Source organism: Mytilus trossulus, unplaced genomic scaffold (assembly GCF_036588685.1).
Source record: "Mytilus trossulus isolate FHL-02 unplaced genomic scaffold, PNRI_Mtr1.1.1.hap1 h1tg000817l__unscaffolded, whole genome shotgun sequence".
Taxonomy (NCBI): Eukaryota; Metazoa; Mollusca; class Bivalvia; order Mytilida; family Mytilidae; genus Mytilus; species Mytilus trossulus.
In genome coordinates this window covers 37,492-50,233 of record NW_026963507.1, presented here as the reverse complement: position 1 = coordinate 50,233, position 12,742 = coordinate 37,492, and the positions used below count along the sequence as shown (strand labels likewise).

The 12,742-nt window shown below is 34.7% G+C and overlaps 11 non-coding genes across 11 annotated transcripts; all 11 read right to left on the bottom strand.

Annotated features, from left to right (window-relative positions):
• Positions 1–635: 635 nt before the first annotated feature.
• Positions 636–828, bottom strand: LOC134703064 (U2 spliceosomal RNA). The gene has a single exon (XR_010104728.1). It is a non-coding gene; the product is annotated as a U2 spliceosomal RNA (small nuclear RNA).
• A 978-nt stretch (positions 829–1,806) lies between these two features.
• On the bottom strand, positions 1,807–1,999 carry LOC134703063 (U2 spliceosomal RNA). Its single transcript, XR_010104727.1, has one exon. It is a non-coding gene; the product is annotated as a U2 spliceosomal RNA (small nuclear RNA).
• A 977-nt stretch (positions 2,000–2,976) lies between these two features.
• On the bottom strand, positions 2,977–3,169 carry LOC134703062 (U2 spliceosomal RNA). Its single transcript, XR_010104726.1, has one exon. It is a non-coding gene; the product is annotated as a U2 spliceosomal RNA (small nuclear RNA).
• A 977-nt stretch (positions 3,170–4,146) lies between these two features.
• On the bottom strand, positions 4,147–4,339 carry LOC134703061 (U2 spliceosomal RNA). Its single transcript, XR_010104725.1, has one exon. It is a non-coding gene; the product is annotated as a U2 spliceosomal RNA (small nuclear RNA).
• Positions 4,340–5,316: 977 nt separating this feature from the next.
• LOC134703060 (U2 spliceosomal RNA) lies at positions 5,317–5,509 on the bottom strand. The gene has a single exon (XR_010104724.1). It is a non-coding gene; the product is annotated as a U2 spliceosomal RNA (small nuclear RNA).
• Positions 5,510–6,486: 977 nt separating this feature from the next.
• On the bottom strand, positions 6,487–6,679 carry LOC134703059 (U2 spliceosomal RNA). The gene has a single exon (XR_010104723.1). It is a non-coding gene; the product is annotated as a U2 spliceosomal RNA (small nuclear RNA).
• Positions 6,680–7,656: 977 nt separating this feature from the next.
• On the bottom strand, positions 7,657–7,849 carry LOC134703058 (U2 spliceosomal RNA). The gene has a single exon (XR_010104722.1). It is a non-coding gene; the product is annotated as a U2 spliceosomal RNA (small nuclear RNA).
• A 977-nt stretch (positions 7,850–8,826) lies between these two features.
• On the bottom strand, positions 8,827–9,019 carry LOC134703056 (U2 spliceosomal RNA). The gene has a single exon (XR_010104721.1). It is a non-coding gene; the product is annotated as a U2 spliceosomal RNA (small nuclear RNA).
• Positions 9,020–9,996: 977 nt separating this feature from the next.
• LOC134703055 (U2 spliceosomal RNA) lies at positions 9,997–10,189 on the bottom strand. The gene has a single exon (XR_010104720.1). It is a non-coding gene; the product is annotated as a U2 spliceosomal RNA (small nuclear RNA).
• Positions 10,190–11,166: 977 nt separating this feature from the next.
• On the bottom strand, positions 11,167–11,359 carry LOC134703053 (U2 spliceosomal RNA). Its single transcript, XR_010104718.1, has one exon. It is a non-coding gene; the product is annotated as a U2 spliceosomal RNA (small nuclear RNA).
• Positions 11,360–12,336: 977 nt separating this feature from the next.
• On the bottom strand, positions 12,337–12,529 carry LOC134703067 (U2 spliceosomal RNA). Its single transcript, XR_010104731.1, has one exon. It is a non-coding gene; the product is annotated as a U2 spliceosomal RNA (small nuclear RNA).
• Positions 12,530–12,742: the final 213 nt, after the last annotated feature.

Below are 12,742 nucleotides of genomic sequence, written 5' to 3'. Positions count from 1 at the left end.
TTTCAAAGCCTTGAAAATTTCATTGATCACAAAATAAATTCAACGCTTTTTCACAATCAGCACGGACTTTTCACTCTGTCGTTTAAATAAAAAACACACAAACAGTTCATCTGTTCTATTTTTTAAAGGAATTAACCGGTACAGCTATGTTTAAATTAATTTTAAAAGGAGGAAAAAACTTACCGGCCGACTGTAGTTTCCATCGTTTGCCCTCGTTCTGAGGCGACGTCGCTATTAACGATGATTGAAACAGTAGAAGGGGACGTAATTCTTTTCCCCGCGTTTTTCCGTAACGCTAAAAATTTATATAGAGTTTGTTTTAAAGGAACGAGAATACATTATTACACTGACATATGCTGTTATGAATACAAGCGAGAGAGAGAAAGAGAAAAAAAAAAACCCATCACATTATTAGAAAAGAAAAAAATACTTTTCAGAGAACAGACATAAACAAATAAAATAATATGCGATTTATTTTACATGCGCGAGAAGTAGAATTAATTTACAACAATGAGTAAAACTATACAATACATAACATAAAATAATATAGAAAAAGTATTAGAGAATATTTTACTGGGGCTGTTTCTCAGACTATAGAAGGAGCTATTTTTCTATTTTAATTTTCTCCCCGAAATGGGGAGTGAGCCGATCCTGGAGGTACTGCAATACCAGGCCAACTCGTGGCAAGAGCGGTGCAAGCACCTAACATCTCACCTAGTTGCAAAAATCAGTTTAATATCGAAGTACCCACATGGGGTACGTATCAGATATTAAGCTGATAAGAACAGATACTACACTTTGATCTTAGCCAAAAGGCCGAGAAGCGATACTCAAATGTTTCCGAGTTTCCAAAGCCTATAAATCCTATGTCTTACTCAGACACGGTGTTTTAATTTTAAAACAAGCTACACAAATTTTGCAAATGTATATACAAAAAGCACACGAAACACGAGATCTTGCTTTGCTTTAATTACCCAACAGCATGAAACGATTTCTGCATGACAAAACTGGTGTGAAAATAAAAAAAGCGGCTTGTGAAATACGGCAAGTCGCAATAAAAGGGAGAATGCATTTTTAAACGTATGTCATACGTATACGTATTCGTATTTAATCTTAATCGAACAAAACAACATGACAATTTTAATTCATTCTATGTCCGACGAACGCAGATTTCAAAGCCTTGAAAATTTCATTGATCACAAAATAAATTCAACGCTTTTTCACAATCAGCACGGACTTTTCACTCTGTCGTTTAAATAAAAAACACACAAACAGTTCATCTGTTCTATTTTTTAAAGGAATTAACCGGTACAGCTATGTTTAAATTAATTTTAAAAGGAGGAAAAAACTTACCGGCCGACTGTAGTTTCCATCGTTTGCCCTCGTTCTGAGGCGACGTCGCTATTAACGATGATTGAAACAGTAGAAGGGGACGTAATTCTTTTCCCCGCGTTTTTCCGTAACGCTAAAAATTTATATAGAGTTTGTTTTAAAGGAACGAGAATACATTATTACACTGACATATGCTGTTATGAATACAAGCGAGAGAGAGAAAGAGAAAAAAAAAAACCCATCACATTATTAGAAAAGAAAAAAATACTTTTCAGAGAACAGACAATAAACAAATAAAATAATATGCGATTTATTTTACATGCGCGAGAAGTAGAATTAATTTACAACAATGAGTAAAACTATACAATACATAACATAAAATAATATAGAAAAAGTATTAGAGAATATTTTACTGGGGCTGTTTCTCAGACTATAGAAGGAGCTATTTTTCTATTTTAATTTTCTCCCCGAAATGGGGAGTGAGCCGATCCTGGAGGTACTGCAATACCAGGCCAACTCGTGGCAAGAGCGGTGCAAGCACCTAACATCTCACCTAGTTGCAAAAATCAGTTTAATATCGAAGTACCCACATGGGGTACGTATCAGATATTAAGCTGATAAGAACAGATACTACACTTTGATCTTAGCCAAAAGGCCGAGAAGCGATACTCAAATGTTTCCGAGTTTCCAAAGCCTATAAATCCTATGTCTTACTCAGACACGGTGTTTTAATTTTAAAACAAGCTACACAAATTTTGCAAATGTATATACAAAAAGCACACGAAACACGAGATCTTGCTTTGCTTTAATTACCCAACAGCATGAAACGATTTCTGCATGACAAAACTGGTGTGAAAATAAAAAAAGCGGCTTGTGAAATACGGCAAGTCGCAATAAAAGGGAGAATGCATTTTTAAACGTATGTCATACGTATACGTATTCGTATTTAATCTTAATCGAACAAAACAACATGACAATTTTAATTCATTCTATGTCCGACGAACGCAGATTTCAAAGCCTTGAAAATTTCATTGATCACAAAATAAATTCAACGCTTTTTCACAATCAGCACGGACTTTTCACTCTGTCGTTTAAATAAAAAACACACAAACAGTTCATCTGTTCTATTTTTTAAAGGAATTAACCGGTACAGCTATGTTTAAATTAATTTTAAAAGGAGGAAAAAACTTACCGGCCGACTGTAGTTTCCATCGTTTGCCCTCGTTCTGAGGCGACGTCGCTATTAACGATGATTGAAACAGTAGAAGGGGACGTAATTCTTTTCCCCGCGTTTTTCCGTAACGCTAAAAATTTATATAGAGTTTGTTTTAAAGGAACGAGAATACATTATTACACTGACATATGCTGTTATGAATACAAGCGAGAGAGAGAAAGAGAAAAAAAAAAACCCATCACATTATTAGAAAAGAAAAAAATACTTTTCAGAGAACAGACATAAACAAATAAAATAATATGCGATTTATTTTACATGCGCGAGAAGTAGAATTAATTTACAACAATGAGTAAAACTATACAATACATAACATAAAATAATATAGAAAAAGTATTAGAGAATATTTTACTGGGGCTGTTTCTCAGACTATAGAAGGAGCTATTTTTCTATTTTAATTTTCTCCCCGAAATGGGGAGTGAGCCGATCCTGGAGGTACTGCAATACCAGGCCAACTCGTGGCAAGAGCGGTGCAAGCACCTAACATCTCACCTAGTTGCAAAAATCAGTTTAATATCGAAGTACCCACATGGGGTACGTATCAGATATTAAGCTGATAAGAACAGATACTACACTTTGATCTTAGCCAAAAGGCCGAGAAGCGATACTCAAATGTTTCCGAGTTTCCAAAGCCTATAAATCCTATGTCTTACTCAGACACGGTGTTTTAATTTTAAAACAAGCTACACAAATTTTGCAAATGTATATACAAAAAGCACACGAAACACGAGATCTTGCTTTGCTTTAATTACCCAACAGCATGAAACGATTTCTGCATGACAAAACTGGTGTGAAAATAAAAAAAGCGGCTTGTGAAATACGGCAAGTCGCAATAAAAGGGAGAATGCATTTTTAAACGTATGTCATACGTATACGTATTCGTATTTAATCTTAATCGAACAAAACAACATGACAATTTTAATTCATTCTATGTCCGACGAACGCAGATTTCAAAGCCTTGAAAATTTCATTGATCACAAAATAAATTCAACGCTTTTTCACAATCAGCACGGACTTTTCACTCTGTCGTTTAAATAAAAAACACACAAACAGTTCATCTGTTCTATTTTTTAAAGGAATTAACCGGTACAGCTATGTTTAAATTAATTTTAAAAGGAGGAAAAAACTTACCGGCCGACTGTAGTTTCCATCGTTTGCCCTCGTTCTGAGGCGACGTCGCTATTAACGATGATTGAAACAGTAGAAGGGGACGTAATTCTTTTCCCCGCGTTTTTCCGTAACGCTAAAAATTTATATAGAGTTTGTTTTAAAGGAACGAGAATACATTATTACACTGACATATGCTGTTATGAATACAAGCGAGAGAGAGAAAGAGAAAAAAAAAAACCCATCACATTATTAGAAAAGAAAAAAATACTTTTCAGAGAACAGACATAAACAAATAAAATAATATGCGATTTATTTTACATGCGCGAGAAGTAGAATTAATTTACAACAATGAGTAAAACTATACAATACATAACATAAAATAATATAGAAAAAGTATTAGAGAATATTTTACTGGGGCTGTTTCTCAGACTATAGAAGGAGCTATTTTTCTATTTTAATTTTCTCCCCGAAATGGGGAGTGAGCCGATCCTGGAGGTACTGCAATACCAGGCCAACTCGTGGCAAGAGCGGTGCAAGCACCTAACATCTCACCTAGTTGCAAAAATCAGTTTAATATCGAAGTACCCACATGGGGTACGTATCAGATATTAAGCTGATAAGAACAGATACTACACTTTGATCTTAGCCAAAAGGCCGAGAAGCGATACTCAAATGTTTCCGAGTTTCCAAAGCCTATAAATCCTATGTCTTACTCAGACACGGTGTTTTAATTTTAAAACAAGCTACACAAATTTTGCAAATGTATATACAAAAAGCACACGAAACACGAGATCTTGCTTTGCTTTAATTACCCAACAGCATGAAACGATTTCTGCATGACAAAACTGGTGTGAAAATAAAAAAAGCGGCTTGTGAAATACGGCAAGTCGCAATAAAAGGGAGAATGCATTTTTAAACGTATGTCATACGTATACGTATTCGTATTTAATCTTAATCGAACAAAACAACATGACAATTTTAATTCATTCTATGTCCGACGAACGCAGATTTCAAAGCCTTGAAAATTTCATTGATCACAAAATAAATTCAACGCTTTTTCACAATCAGCACGGACTTTTCACTCTGTCGTTTAAATAAAAAACACACAAACAGTTCATCTGTTCTATTTTTTAAAGGAATTAACCGGTACAGCTATGTTTAAATTAATTTTAAAAGGAGGAAAAAACTTACCGGCCGACTGTAGTTTCCATCGTTTGCCCTCGTTCTGAGGCGACGTCGCTATTAACGATGATTGAAACAGTAGAAGGGGACGTAATTCTTTTCCCCGCGTTTTTCCGTAACGCTAAAAATTTATATAGAGTTTGTTTTAAAGGAACGAGAATACATTATTACACTGACATATGCTGTTATGAATACAAGCGAGAGAGAGAAAGAGAAAAAAAAAAACCCATCACATTATTAGAAAAGAAAAAAATACTTTTCAGAGAACAGACATAAACAAATAAAATAATATGCGATTTATTTTACATGCGCGAGAAGTAGAATTAATTTACAACAATGAGTAAAACTATACAATACATAACATAAAATAATATAGAAAAAGTATTAGAGAATATTTTACTGGGGCTGTTTCTCAGACTATAGAAGGAGCTATTTTTCTATTTTAATTTTCTCCCCGAAATGGGGAGTGAGCCGATCCTGGAGGTACTGCAATACCAGGCCAACTCGTGGCAAGAGCGGTGCAAGCACCTAACATCTCACCTAGTTGCAAAAATCAGTTTAATATCGAAGTACCCACATGGGGTACGTATCAGATATTAAGCTGATAAGAACAGATACTACACTTTGATCTTAGCCAAAAGGCCGAGAAGCGATACTCAAATGTTTCCGAGTTTCCAAAGCCTATAAATCCTATGTCTTACTCAGACACGGTGTTTTAATTTTAAAACAAGCTACACAAATTTTGCAAATGTATATACAAAAAGCACACGAAACACGAGATCTTGCTTTGCTTTAATTACCCAACAGCATGAAACGATTTCTGCATGACAAAACTGGTGTGAAAATAAAAAAAGCGGCTTGTGAAATACGGCAAGTCGCAATAAAAGGGAGAATGCATTTTTAAACGTATGTCATACGTATACGTATTCGTATTTAATCTTAATCGAACAAAACAACATGACAATTTTAATTCATTCTATGTCCGACGAACGCAGATTTCAAAGCCTTGAAAATTTCATTGATCACAAAATAAATTCAACGCTTTTTCACAATCAGCACGGACTTTTCACTCTGTCGTTTAAATAAAAAACACACAAACAGTTCATCTGTTCTATTTTTTAAAGGAATTAACCGGTACAGCTATGTTTAAATTAATTTTAAAAGGAGGAAAAAACTTACCGGCCGACTGTAGTTTCCATCGTTTGCCCTCGTTCTGAGGCGACGTCGCTATTAACGATGATTGAAACAGTAGAAGGGGACGTAATTCTTTTCCCCGCGTTTTTCCGTAACGCTAAAAATTTATATAGAGTTTGTTTTAAAGGAACGAGAATACATTATTACACTGACATATGCTGTTATGAATACAAGCGAGAGAGAGAAAGAGAAAAAAAAAAACCCATCACATTATTAGAAAAGAAAAAAATACTTTTCAGAGAACAGACATAAACAAATAAAATAATATGCGATTTATTTTACATGCGCGAGAAGTAGAATTAATTTACAACAATGAGTAAAACTATACAATACATAACATAAAATAATATAGAAAAAGTATTAGAGAATATTTTACTGGGGCTGTTTCTCAGACTATAGAAGGAGCTATTTTTCTATTTTAATTTTCTCCCCGAAATGGGGAGTGAGCCGATCCTGGAGGTACTGCAATACCAGGCCAACTCGTGGCAAGAGCGGTGCAAGCACCTAACATCTCACCTAGTTGCAAAAATCAGTTTAATATCGAAGTACCCACATGGGGTACGTATCAGATATTAAGCTGATAAGAACAGATACTACACTTTGATCTTAGCCAAAAGGCCGAGAAGCGATACTCAAATGTTTCCGAGTTTCCAAAGCCTATAAATCCTATGTCTTACTCAGACACGGTGTTTTAATTTTAAAACAAGCTACACAAATTTTGCAAATGTATATACAAAAAGCACACGAAACACGAGATCTTGCTTTGCTTTAATTACCCAACAGCATGAAACGATTTCTGCATGACAAAACTGGTGTGAAAATAAAAAAAGCGGCTTGTGAAATACGGCAAGTCGCAATAAAAGGGAGAATGCATTTTTAAACGTATGTCATACGTATACGTATTCGTATTTAATCTTAATCGAACAAAACAACATGACAATTTTAATTCATTCTATGTCCGACGAACGCAGATTTCAAAGCCTTGAAAATTTCATTGATCACAAAATAAATTCAACGCTTTTTCACAATCAGCACGGACTTTTCACTCTGTCGTTTAAATAAAAAACACACAAACAGTTCATCTGTTCTATTTTTTAAAGGAATTAACCGGTACAGCTATGTTTAAATTAATTTTAAAAGGAGGAAAAAACTTACCGGCCGACTGTAGTTTCCATCGTTTGCCCTCGTTCTGAGGCGACGTCGCTATTAACGATGATTGAAACAGTAGAAGGGGACGTAATTCTTTTCCCCGCGTTTTTCCGTAACGCTAAAAATTTATATAGAGTTTGTTTTAAAGGAACGAGAATACATTATTACACTGACATATGCTGTTATGAATACAAGCGAGAGAGAGAAAGAGAAAAAAAAAAACCCATCACATTATTAGAAAAGAAAAAAATACTTTTCAGAGAACAGACATAAACAAATAAAATAATATGCGATTTATTTTACATGCGCGAGAAGTAGAATTAATTTACAACAATGAGTAAAACTATACAATACATAACATAAAATAATATAGAAAAAGTATTAGAGAATATTTTACTGGGGCTGTTTCTCAGACTATAGAAGGAGCTATTTTTCTATTTTAATTTTCTCCCCGAAATGGGGAGTGAGCCGATCCTGGAGGTACTGCAATACCAGGCCAACTCGTGGCAAGAGCGGTGCAAGCACCTAACATCTCACCTAGTTGCAAAAATCAGTTTAATATCGAAGTACCCACATGGGGTACGTATCAGATATTAAGCTGATAAGAACAGATACTACACTTTGATCTTAGCCAAAAGGCCGAGAAGCGATACTCAAATGTTTCCGAGTTTCCAAAGCCTATAAATCCTATGTCTTACTCAGACACGGTGTTTTAATTTTAAAACAAGCTACACAAATTTTGCAAATGTATATACAAAAAGCACACGAAACACGAGATCTTGCTTTGCTTTAATTACCCAACAGCATGAAACGATTTCTGCATGACAAAACTGGTGTGAAAATAAAAAAAGCGGCTTGTGAAATACGGCAAGTCGCAATAAAAGGGAGAATGCATTTTTAAACGTATGTCATACGTATACGTATTCGTATTTAATCTTAATCGAACAAAACAACATGACAATTTTAATTCATTCTATGTCCGACGAACGCAGATTTCAAAGCCTTGAAAATTTCATTGATCACAAAATAAATTCAACGCTTTTTCACAATCAGCACGGACTTTTCACTCTGTCGTTTAAATAAAAAACACACAAACAGTTCATCTGTTCTATTTTTTAAAGGAATTAACCGGTACAGCTATGTTTAAATTAATTTTAAAAGGAGGAAAAAACTTACCGGCCGACTGTAGTTTCCATCGTTTGCCCTCGTTCTGAGGCGACGTCGCTATTAACGATGATTGAAACAGTAGAAGGGGACGTAATTCTTTTCCCCGCGTTTTTCCGTAACGCTAAAAATTTATATAGAGTTTGTTTTAAAGGAACGAGAATACATTATTACACTGACATATGCTGTTATGAATACAAGCGAGAGAGAGAAAGAGAAAAAAAAAAACCCATCACATTATTAGAAAAGAAAAAAATACTTTTCAGAGAACAGACATAAACAAATAAAATAATATGCGATTTATTTTACATGCGCGAGAAGTAGAATTAATTTACAACAATGAGTAAAACTATACAATACATAACATAAAATAATATAGAAAAAGTATTAGAGAATATTTTACTGGGGCTGTTTCTCAGACTATAGAAGGAGCTATTTTTCTATTTTAATTTTCTCCCCGAAATGGGGAGTGAGCCGATCCTGGAGGTACTGCAATACCAGGCCAACTCGTGGCAAGAGCGGTGCAAGCACCTAACATCTCACCTAGTTGCAAAAATCAGTTTAATATCGAAGTACCCACATGGGGTACGTATCAGATATTAAGCTGATAAGAACAGATACTACACTTTGATCTTAGCCAAAAGGCCGAGAAGCGATACTCAAATGTTTCCGAGTTTCCAAAGCCTATAAATCCTATGTCTTACTCAGACACGGTGTTTTAATTTTAAAACAAGCTACACAAATTTTGCAAATGTATATACAAAAAGCACACGAAACACGAGATCTTGCTTTGCTTTAATTACCCAACAGCATGAAACGATTTCTGCATGACAAAACTGGTGTGAAAATAAAAAAAGCGGCTTGTGAAATACGGCAAGTCGCAATAAAAGGGAGAATGCATTTTTAAACGTATGTCATACGTATACGTATTCGTATTTAATCTTAATCGAACAAAACAACATGACAATTTTAATTCATTCTATGTCCGACGAACGCAGATTTCAAAGCCTTGAAAATTTCATTGATCACAAAATAAATTCAACGCTTTTTCACAATCAGCACGGACTTTTCACTCTGTCGTTTAAATAAAAAACACACAAACAGTTCATCTGTTCTATTTTTTAAAGGAATTAACCGGTACAGCTATGTTTAAATTAATTTTAAAAGGAGGAAAAAACTTACCGGCCGACTGTAGTTTCCATCGTTTGCCCTCGTTCTGAGGCGACGTCGCTATTAACGATGATTGAAACAGTAGAAGGGGACGTAATTCTTTTCCCCGCGTTTTTCCGTAACGCTAAAAATTTATATAGAGTTTGTTTTAAAGGAACGAGAATACATTATTACACTGACATATGCTGTTATGAATACAAGCGAGAGAGAGAAAGAGAAAAAAAAAAACCCATCACATTATTAGAAAAGAAAAAAATACTTTTCAGAGAACAGACATAAACAAATAAAATAATATGCGATTTATTTTACATGCGCGAGAAGTAGAATTAATTTACAACAATGAGTAAAACTATACAATACATAACATAAAATAATATAGAAAAAGTATTAGAGAATATTTTACTGGGGCTGTTTCTCAGACTATAGAAGGAGCTATTTTTCTATTTTAATTTTCTCCCCGAAATGGGGAGTGAGCCGATCCTGGAGGTACTGCAATACCAGGCCAACTCGTGGCAAGAGCGGTGCAAGCACCTAACATCTCACCTAGTTGCAAAAATCAGTTTAATATCGAAGTACCCACATGGGGTACGTATCAGATATTAAGCTGATAAGAACAGATACTACACTTTGATCTTAGCCAAAAGGCCGAGAAGCGATACTCAAATGTTTCCGAGTTTCCAAAGCCTATAAATCCTATGTCTTACTCAGACACGGTGTTTTAATTTTAAAACAAGCTACACAAATTTTGCAAATGTATATACAAAAAGCACACGAAACACGAGATCTTGCTTTGCTTTAATTACCCAACAGCATGAAACGATTTCTGCATGACAAAACTGGTGTGAAAATAAAAAAAGCGGCTTGTGAAATACGGCAAGTCGCAATAAAAGGGAGAATGCATTTTTAAACGTATGTCATACGTATACGTATTCGTATTTAATCTTAATCGAACAAAACAACATGACAATTTTAATTCATTCTATGTCCGACGAACGCAGATTTCAAAGCCTTGAAAATTTCATTGATCACAAAATAAATTCAACGCTTTTTCACAATCAGCACGGACTTTTCACTCTGTCGTTTAAATAAAAAACACACAAACAGTTCATCTGTTCTATTTTTTAAAGGAATTAACCGGTACAGCTATGTTTAAATTAATTTTAAAAGGAGGAAAAAACTTACCGGCCGACTGTAGTTTCCATCGTTTGCCCTCGTTCTGAGGCGACGTCGCTATTAACGATGATTGAAACAGTAGAAGGGGACGTAATTCTTTTCCCCGCGTTTTTCCGTAACGCTAAAAATTTATATAGAGTTTGTTTTAAAGGAACGAGAATACATTATTACACTGACATATGCTGTTATGAATACAAGCGAGAGAGAGAAAGAGAAAAAAAAAAACCCATCACATTATTAGAAAAGAAAAAAATACTTTTCAGAGAACAGACATAAACAAATAAAATAATATGCGATTTATTTTACATGCGCGAGAAGTAGAATTAATTTACAACAATGAGTAAAACTATACAATACATAACATAAAATAATATAGAAAAAGTATTAGAGAATATTTTACTGGGGCTGTTTCTCAGACTATAGAAGGAGCTATTTTTCTATTTTAATTTTCTCCCCGAAATGGGGAGTGAGCCGATCCTGGAGGTACTGCAATACCAGGCCAACTCGTGGCAAGAGCGGTGCAAGCACCTAACATCTCACCTAGTTGCAAAAATCAGTTTAATATCGAAGTACCCACATGGGGTACGTATCAGATATTAAGCTGATAAGAACAGATACTACACTTTGATCTTAGCCAAAAGGCCGAGAAGCGATACTCAAATGTTTCCGAGTTTCCAAAGCCTATAAATCCTATGTCTTACTCAGACACGGTGTTTTAATTTTAAAACAAGCTACACAAATTTTGCAAATGTATATACAAAAAGCACACGAAACACGAGATCTTGCTTTGCTTTAATTACCCAACAGCATGAAACGATTTCTGCATGACAAAACTGGTGTGAAAATAAAAAAAGCGGCTTGTGAAATACGGCAAGTCGCAATAAAAGGGAGAATGCATTTTTAAACGTATGTCATACGTATACGTATTCGTATTTAATCTTAATCGAACAAAACAACATGACAATTTTAATTCATTCTATGTCCGACGAACGCAGATTTCAAAGCCTTGAAAATTTCATTGATCACAAAATAAATTCAACGCTTTTTCACAATCAGCACGGACTTTTCACTCTGTCGTTTAAATAAAAAACACACAAACAGTTCATCTGTTCTATTTTTTAAAGGAATTAACCGGTACAGCTATGTTTAAATTAATTTTAAAAGGAGGAAAAAACTTACCGGCCGACTGTAGTTTCCATCGTTTGCCCTCGTTCTGAGGCGACGTCGCTATTAACGATGATTGAAACAGTAGAAGGGGACGTAATTCTTTTCCCCGCGTTTTTCCGTAACGCTAAAAATTTATATAGAGTTTGTTTTAAAGGAACGAGAATACATTATTACACTGACATATGCTGTTATGAATACAAGCGAGAGAGAGAAAGAGAAAAAAAAAAACCCATCACATTATTAGAAAAGAAAAAAATACTTTTCAGAGAACAGACATAAACAAATAAAATAATATGCGATTTATTTTACATGCGCGAGAAGTAGAATTAATTTACAACAATGAGTAAAACTATACAATACATAACATAAAATAATATAGAAAAAGTATTAGAGAATATTTTACTGGGGCTGTTTCTCAGACTATAGAAGGAGCTATTTTTCTATTTTAATTTTCTCCCCGAAATGGGGAGTGAGCCGATCCTGGAGGTACTGCAATACCAGGCCAACTCGTGGCAAGAGCGGTGCAAGCACCTAACATCTCACCTAGTTGCAAAAATCAGTTTAATATCGAAGTACCCGCATGGGGTACGTATCAGATATTAAGCTGATAAGAACAGATACTACACTTTGATCTTAGCCAAAAGGCCGAGAAGCGATACTCAAATGTTTCCGAGTTTCCAAAGCCTATAAATCCTATGTCTTACTCAGACACGGTGTTTTAATTTTAAAACAAGCTACACAAATTTTGCAAATGTATATACAAAAAGCACACGAAACACGAGATCTTGCTTTGCTTTAATTACCCAACAGCATGAAACGATTTCTGCATGACAAAACTGGTGTGAAAATAAAAAAAGCGGCTTGTGAAAT